The sequence below is a fragment of the Phodopus roborovskii genome, unplaced genomic scaffold, assembly GCF_943737965.1.
Source record: "Phodopus roborovskii unplaced genomic scaffold, PHOROB, whole genome shotgun sequence".
Lineage (NCBI taxonomy): Eukaryota > Metazoa > Chordata > Mammalia > Rodentia > Cricetidae > Phodopus > Phodopus roborovskii.
In genome coordinates, this window is record NW_026126550.1 from 929,830 (window position 1) to 938,598 (window position 8,769).

General features: G+C 37.5%; 1 pseudogene; it reads right to left on the minus strand.

Moving 5' to 3' along the window:
* Positions 1 to 1,349: 1,349 nt before the first annotated feature.
* On the minus strand, positions 1,350 to 1,911 carry LOC127234347 (60S ribosomal protein L18-like; annotated as a pseudogene).
* Between the last annotated feature and the right edge of the window lie 6,858 nt (positions 1,912 to 8,769).

The window sequence follows — 8,769 nt, forward strand, 5'->3', positions numbered from 1 at the left end:
AATTTTTATCACTTTACTTATTACATATGAACCATACATTTATTTCAAGTTAATTTTTCCTAATAGTATGTAACTGAACTCTAAATATATGCTCTCAAATTCAATTTTCAGACTTATTTTGTTTTCTTTGTCAAATAATAGTTGATTATAAATGCATACATTTATTTGGGAGATTTTTTTATTTCCATTTTATTTGTCTCTGTGTCTTGTTTTGTCCAAGTATTACTGAGTTGATTACTGAATCTTTGCTATAGCATTTAAAATTAAGAGACATGTTCAGCTTTGATTATTCATATCATATGTTATTTGTAGTTCTATATGAATTTTAGGATTGTTCTGTACATTTCTGTGAAAGCTAGCACTTACATTTTGATAAATTGTTTAGGTACAATGGACATTTTAAGAATGATAAATTTTTTAATGGATGAAGATGGATAGCATTTATTTACATCTTCAGTTTCTTTAATGTCTAATTATTCTCACTGTAGTGTTGTTTCACCTCTTTGTATCAATATATTTCTAAGCATTTTATTTGTTATGATACTAACGTAACTGTGATTTTCAACTTCTTTTTTCAGAGAGTACATTGATAGTGCTGAGTACATTGAATTGCAGCTGAGTTCTGTATATTGATTTTGCATTCTGAAATTCCACTGTGTTGATTTACTAACTCTGGCAGGTTTGAAGGAATATTTAGACCATTTTGTCTGCAAACAGATATCTGGGCACTATGCGTGTTGAAACTGGAATGCAACTACTTCAAGCCCCTCTCATCTGACAGTGAGAAAAATATGTCTCTTACTCCTGCCTATAAGCTTATCTATAAATATTTTCATATTTAACCATATGTATCTACATTAAGCAAAATGCAAATTCACACCAACATCCCAGTCTTCAACCCATTACCACAAGAATTGTCCAAGCTCTCCCACATTGTCTATCTACAAGTTCCAAAATAAATAGTGATAAAAATCTCCTCATCTGCCAATTTCAGCACACATGATGGTGGTTTCACATTTACTAATCTATACATTCATGGGAGGCAACACTTTCTATACAAAAGCTACATTTAAGTACAGTTTGTTTGGCTTTTAACCTTACAGTTTATACTAGTTTTTCTAAGAAAATTAGATCATCAGTTCTCCAATCCCCTAAAATGAGTTTATTTTATACATTTGCAACATAGTAATTTTGTTGAACTTTAAATTTTATAATTAAAATCTCTAACTTCCTAATTTGCATAAGATTCAGGGTTGGATTTTTTTGTTGTTTTTTTTGTTTTGTTTTTTTTTTTTTTAATCTGTAAATTTTTTTCAACACCCAAAGTTTCTTAAATAACAGATCCAGGGTTAGTTTTTGTAGCCACGGCTAGCCCTTCTGCCTCTGGCACGTTCGAACTTCTGGCCCTTGGAACAGACATTTGGTTTTGTATGGCTGTGTGGGGTTCCTGGGGCCTTGCCAAACTGCCGGTACACCTCTCACCCCTTCTGAGGACCTCACAAGAGCACACTGCCAAAGGCCTTGGGAGACTCCAGGGCTAGCTGGTCAAAGGTGAAGATCTTACCCCAGCCTTCAGGATGCAACTTTGGGCTGGCTGCTCACCTTCAGTGCACACACCTTCAGCTTTGGCACTTCGAGAATCCACACATCTGTGACTGTCCCCAGAACCACAGCTGTCTTGTTCTCTTGTCCAGAAAGCTTCATCGTTCTGATCATCAGGAACAGGGACAAAGGTGGCCGGTTAGTACAACTCATAAACAACCTTTTCAGCACAACCTGATTGAAGGTGGAGTTGGTTCTTCTGGCTAGAAACCTGTACAGCTTAACTAGCAGCCGCAGGTAGATATCCTGGCTCTTGGGCTCTTTGCACTGAAACTTTCAGTCCTTGTTATGTCGAATGTTTACACCCATGATGGTGCCTCCTGCTCTGCCAGGTATGGAAAGCTAAACGGTAAGTTTTAACAAACTCATAATAATGTAGTTTATTGATCATTGAAACATTATGAAAAATAACTTCACTACCCTAAGAAATTTCACATTTCAGGTTGGATAGATAGATGGCTCAGCCATTAAAAGCTAGGCTCACAACCAAAAATATGAGAAATCCCACACTTCATCTGTTTAAATCAACTCTCGTCTATAGTTCTGCTAATTACCAAGCTCATTATCAGCTATATAATTTTACCTTCTCCAGAATGTTATGTAATTAGGAAATACAACATGTAGGTTTTTAGATTGGTTTGTTTTACTTAGTAATATGCATTTGGGATATGCATGTGTTCTGCATGCAAGCAATAGAGCTCACTCATCTGTTAAAGGTCATCTTGGTTGATTTCACTTTCTAGTGCTTATAAACCCATAATTGTCATAATTTTTGCACATCTTCCAGGTAACAACCATCACAATGCATTGCTGCCCCACTGGTTCATTAGTTAGTATAGGAGTATGCCATTTCATCCTCAGCTTCCAGGTACTCATCAAAATCACTACAGAGGTGTTTGTTCTGGGTTATGGCTCCAATTTCTTTGGTTCATGTAAGTAGATATCAGTTGTGACTTTGTATTCACATATCTCCTTAGATTTGGGGGAAGTTTGCCTAGAGATGTTCCATAGTTGTCAGAGTAATTATTGGTGTTTTCCCCATTTGTAGTTTGTGTGCCTGAAGATTCAGAAAGCAAAGTCATCCACAAGCCTTAGAAGTCACGCACACACCTTTCATCCCAGGATTCAGGATTAAGAATTAGATGGATCTCTTAGTTTAAGGTGGCACTGAGCTACACAAAATTGATCTAGTTCTAAAGAGAAACAGCTCACACAAAGATGACCTCAGCACTTGTGACAGTAGACTTAAAGCCAATTTTTTTTTAAAAAAATTACTATCAGTATTGACATATACAAATACCTCTTTGCTAAGAATCTACTATAGGTGTAGTTCTCCTGCACAGGTGGCACATTACCATTAAAACTGGTGGTTCACAGAATTTTCCCAAATGTTCTAAAGAAGACGAAGAAGGGAGAGAGCAGAGAATATGAATAAAGACAAATAAAATAAATGAAAAATATAGTTTGGTTGTAGTGACTATAGTTTGAGGTGTGACACTCAAACTAAGATGAAACTCAATTCCTCTCAAAACTACACATGCACACAACTATAAATGAGGAAAGTTAATAAGTCAGGCCAAGCAAAAATAACTCATGACAACAAGCAGATTCTAATTTAATCAATATGCAAAGTTGGGACTCTCCCAGTCAGAAGTAAACAAGGAAATATTAGCCTATGGCAATCATATCGCTTGCTGGCTCCTTTGTAGTCCTTCAAGCTGGTCCATCAAATCACCCTCAGATATTCCACTGGGAACAAGTCATTTCACTCACCCTTTGTAGATCACTTATTGTTACTGATAACAATACTAAGGAGGAGACTTTTCCTACTAGCCAGATTTTATATATTATTAAGGTATCAGACAAAGAACAGAATGGTCACAAGTCTGACAGTTTCTAGGCATTTTAGCTGGCATGTCTTGCATTATTAGCTTAGTTTCTTTACAAATAAAATGTCAAAAAAAGAACATGTTATGTACTGGCTCATATATGGATTTTAGACCTAGAGCAAAGGATCACCAGCCTATGATTCACCAGAGGAACTAGGATACAAGGTGTATTCTAAGAGATTAATATACAGTCCCTTACAGAAGAGGGAAGGGACAAGTCCCTCAGAGCACAGGGGAAGTGGGGGACAGTGAATGGAGAGAGAAGTAGAAAATAGAGAAGGGAAGGAGAGGAAAGCACTTGCAACTAGGAAGATTGAGTCAGGATAGGCATAGAAGACAGGAGAGAGAGAGAGAGAGAGAGAGAGAGAGAGAGAGAGAGAGAGAGAGAGAGAGAGAGAGAGAGAGAGAACAAACATAAAAGAGGAAGCCATTATTGGTTTGAAGAGAAAACTGAACTTAAAGAAAGGTCTAGAGACCTACAAGACTGCCGCCAACTAACAATTTCAGCAACCATGGAAAGGCTGCCATAAATGCCCTTCTCTGAGAATGAGATCAACAAGTAACTGATCCACCATCATGGAGCCCTCATCTAGTACCTGTTGGGAACAGAAGCAAACACCCATAACTAAACACTAAGTCGAACTAGAATCCAGATGCAGAGGGAGAGGACAAGACCAGGTTGCAGAAACACACAGAGACAGCTGACCTGAACAAGGAGGAGCTAACAGCCCCCAGACTGATAGCTGGGAATCCAGCATGGGACTGACTCAGGACCCCCTGAATGTGGGTCTCAGCTATAAGGACTAAGCAATCTAAGGGACCTCAGACAGTGGAACCAAGATGTATTCCTCGTGCACAAAAGGACCTTGTGGACACATCCTCCATGGAGGGATACTGCCTTAACTTAGAGACAGGAGAGAAGTCCTAGTCCCTACTTTAAATGACTTGACATATTTACATCACCCCACCTGAACGGCATTGCACTACTTGTGGAATTGGAGTGGGGGAGAGGAGGGGAGGGTGGTCAGGGTGCATGTGAGGGGGCAGAGAGGTTAAGAGGCAGGGAGGGATAGAGGGAGAGGGAACTGGGATCGACATGTAAAATAAAAAATAAATAAATGAAATAAAATTAAAAAATAAAAAAACCAAAATATCTACAGAGAACCAGAAAGTTAATTGTTTTCATCTTTACTGTATAAACTTTACTAAAACCTTAAAAACTGTCAACAAAGACTGATTAATGATCCCTATTCATGTAAGAAGAACTTTGTGTTCCTGTTAACTGATGGGAGTTGTCATTCTGTATATATATTTCTCATATTGGTTTAATAAATAAAGCACTGTTGGCCAATAGGAAAGCAAGATAGGTGGGACTAGGAGACAAGTAGGAAAGAGGAAGTGGTAAGGTGGAGTCAAGATGGAGAGTCTGGAGAGAGCAGAACCGCCAGCTGCCTCTCCCTGGTAAGATAAGACCACGTGGAAATACATAGAAATGGGTTAATAATTAAGACAGAGCTAGCCGATAAGAAACTAGCACCTATCCAATAGCATTATATCAAATACAGAGTCTCAGTGTGTTATTTGGGGCTGGTACAGCAGCAAGACCAGCGGCGGGTGGAAAAACTTATTCCTTACATATGGTGCCCACGTGGCTAATAAGAACTTCCACTTAAAATTTAACAAAAGCTTTAAAAAGGGGGGGGGGTAGAAACAAAAAAACAGAGACAAGCAAGGTTTCTTGGTAGCAGCATTTTTCTCAGTTGGACTCTGCTTTGCGAGAGATAAGCAGATATTGGCACGTCTCCTTTAAGGGAGGTTCCTGACTCAGCATAAGCGGCAAAAAAAAAAAAAAAAAAAAAAAAAAAAAAAAAACGCAAGGCTTTTAAGAAACTCTGCTAACAATGCATTGGTGTGTATGAGAGCTGGCAATGGCAGTGACCACATCTCCAAGCTGGTAGCATGCTGCTGGATGCCAGCACAAACCAAGGCGGTTAGCATAGCTCTCACTGCTGGCAGTAAAAATACCTGCCACCATCTTTGGTATACCATGGCTGACACAGCTGTGGCTTTCATTTTAGCAATGTTGTTGTTTAACAGATAAAGACTCGTGGCCAGACAAAGATATAGATTTACAGTAAAGACAGATTCATATTAAGAAAAACCTCTAAAGGTTTACAGTGTGTTTTAAAATATATGTAGACATGGAAGAAAAAAAAAGAATAAAATGGTTTTAAAAAGACAAAGCAGAACTGGGTATAGTGGCACGGGCCTTTAATCCCAGCACTCAAGAGACAGAGGCAAGCAGATCTCCTGTGATTTCAAAGTAAACCTGGTATGCAGAGTGAATTCCAGGACAGATAAAAGTTACACAGAGAAACCCTGTCTCAAAAAATAAAAAAATACAACTAACAGAAATAGAGTAATAAAAAAGCCACGTAAAGATGGAAAGCACAGAAAAACTGTGGATACTATATGCTATTCTGTTGTCTTTAAATTGTTTGACTGCTGAGGAAATAACAACAACTATTAAAACAAATGCTACTGGATCAATTCAATTTATTTATTTTAAAAATGCTTTGACTTCAAATTTTAAGTCTAAGGACAAGTTATTGGGGAAAAGGATTTCTATTTTTGTTTCCACAGAAAATGAAAAGCTGTGGATTCCTTCCAGACTAATGTGGTTTGATCAATGTGGACTCCCTGAAACAGAGTTGCTGGTGATCCAACATTCAAAACAGCTTGGACATAGCAGCCTTACAGACTACAGCCAAGATTTCTTCATCTTCTTAGGATTCCCCCATGACAGTGCCTCTTACCAGCAGGAAGTAGTTTGGAAAGAACGACGCCCAAATTCCCAAATATTGTCTATAAATGTTTTCATTTAAATGGACTTGGTTATAAATGGTTAATGATCACAGCCAATTCTTTTTAAAGGTAAAAAGGGAATTATGGTATAGATATGAATACTTTGTTTTGGAATGGATTTTCATTTATTGATACAAATTTAAAGTCAATTTTGTGATATGTATATTTCTCCTGTTGTTTAGGTATTGTGTAGAAAAGTAATGTATAATTCAATACAGATTATAGATAATACCTATGATAGTCAGATTTTATAGTTAAGTTAGTTAAGATTTCTAGATATACAGACATGTATTTTAGATAAATAGGCATTCTTCAAATCAAAGACCTAAAGAATATGGCATTTAAAATGGTTCAGGGTTTTTCTTGACAGTGAGACATAAATGCTCCTGGCAATACCACCTACACCAAAAAGGAAGATGGAAGATGGACATCGAAGAAATGTGTTAAGAAGTTTACTTTCAATATGGCAAGACTAGCCATTTGGACAAGATATAGCTCTTGTCTGGACTGTTTGACTTTATGCTGTATAAACTGAACATGCAGGACTCACAGAAAATTGACTGCTGATTCAAAATGGACATTGCTACAAAATTCCTGCTTCATGGAAGAGTCTGCCAGACAGTCAGCAGGACACAGAGAAAAATGACTGACAAACTGCCAATACAAGAAGACAGTTCAAAGTTTCTTACTTTGCTCAAGAGTCTGCCAGACACACTATGGCCTATGGGCTAAAGATGAAAGATTACAGAAGAACTTCAGGTGACTGACCAGGCAGTGAGATGTCTCTGTCATTTCTAGAGTTTATATACTATCCTTCTGTGGTCTTTGAAGGAGTTGAAGACAGATAGTTATGGTTATATTTTTCCTTAGTTAAGCTTAAAGATAAGTTACATATAAGACTTTCGACTCACAAAGCTAGATGATGGAATATTTTCTTAAATCTTGCTAAATGTTAATGGACTCTGATTCTTACTTGATAACTGTTTTGTTATATATTTTGCTATGCTAAGGTTAAAACCCTTCCTTTTATTTAGACAGAAAAGAGGAGATGATGGGAAATGTCATTCTGTAAATATGTTTCTCATACTGGTTAATGAATAAAGCACTGTTGGCCAATAGGAAAGCAAGAATGGAGGGACTAGGAGACAAGGAGGAAAGAGGAAGGATAAGGAGGAGTCAGCATGGAGAGAAGGGAGAGAACAGAACCGCTGGCCCCCCGCTCTCCAGTAAGACCACAAGGAAATATATAGAAATGGGTTAATAATTAAGACAGAGCTAGCCGATAAGAAACTGGCCAACAGCATTATATCAAATACAGAGTCTCCCTGTGTTAATTGTGGCTGGTGCAGCGGCGGGACAAGACCAGCGGCGGGAGGAAAAAACCTTACTCCTTAAAGTTAACTATGATTTTGATAGACACCCAGCAGGAGAGTCTATTTGGGTCTCTGCTCCTGTCAGTCTGTTCTTCCTCAAAGCCTTGTACATACATCTGTCCTGACCCTGTTTCATCTCATGTGCAGACACATACAAACACAGCAAAGTAATGAATCTAAAGCTGCAAATTGATATAGTGTTATTTGCTGATATTGTCTAAATATGACTTGAAGATTGTAAAGGACCTTAAATATCATCTAATCCAACTGTGTTCAGTGACCTTTGAATATACACCAAGTATATATAGTTGAATTTTTCAACTAAAAAGAACCAGATGATCCTGCTCCAATATAACTCCCACAGCTTTAAAGTAACTAAAATTATAGATTTATTAGCTTAGAGTTAAACACAAAAGCAGCCCTTGTATACTATTATTTTGGGATTGTCTCATCGAACTCAAATATTGCATCATAAACCACTTTCATGGTCACCATAACAGCTGCTGAAATTGAGATTCAAAAAGCTTAGTGAGTTTTCTCAGGGACAGAGGACAGCTTAGCCAGAACCCCAAACATAAAAGTATGTGCTTAGCAATTCCCATCCCACCTCTTCATACTCCCCTCTTCCTGTGCCTTCTACTTCTCCTTCCCCTTCTCCTCACATCTTCCCCTCTTCTAGCATTTCTTTATTTTTGAAACTGCATCTCTCTTCAAAGCCACCAAGAAAATTTCTTAGTAGAAAACTTACCTAAGAATGTTGAAATTTACTCACTATTCTCCTCTAAACATGTTTCTGCACCTATAGACCTATTTATCTACTGACATATATTACAAAGCACATAATTCTTAGTGTGTTTTCCTCAGCACACAGCAGAAATACACTTAGCTTATTTTTATTTGTAACAAGTCTTTCTCTGTCTAGACAGCCAGCTTCCAAATAATGACATGTAAACTTATTAATTATGAAAGCGTGATCTTAGCCTAAGATTGTTTTTGAGTAGCTCTTATAACCTAAATTAACCCATATCTATTATTCTATA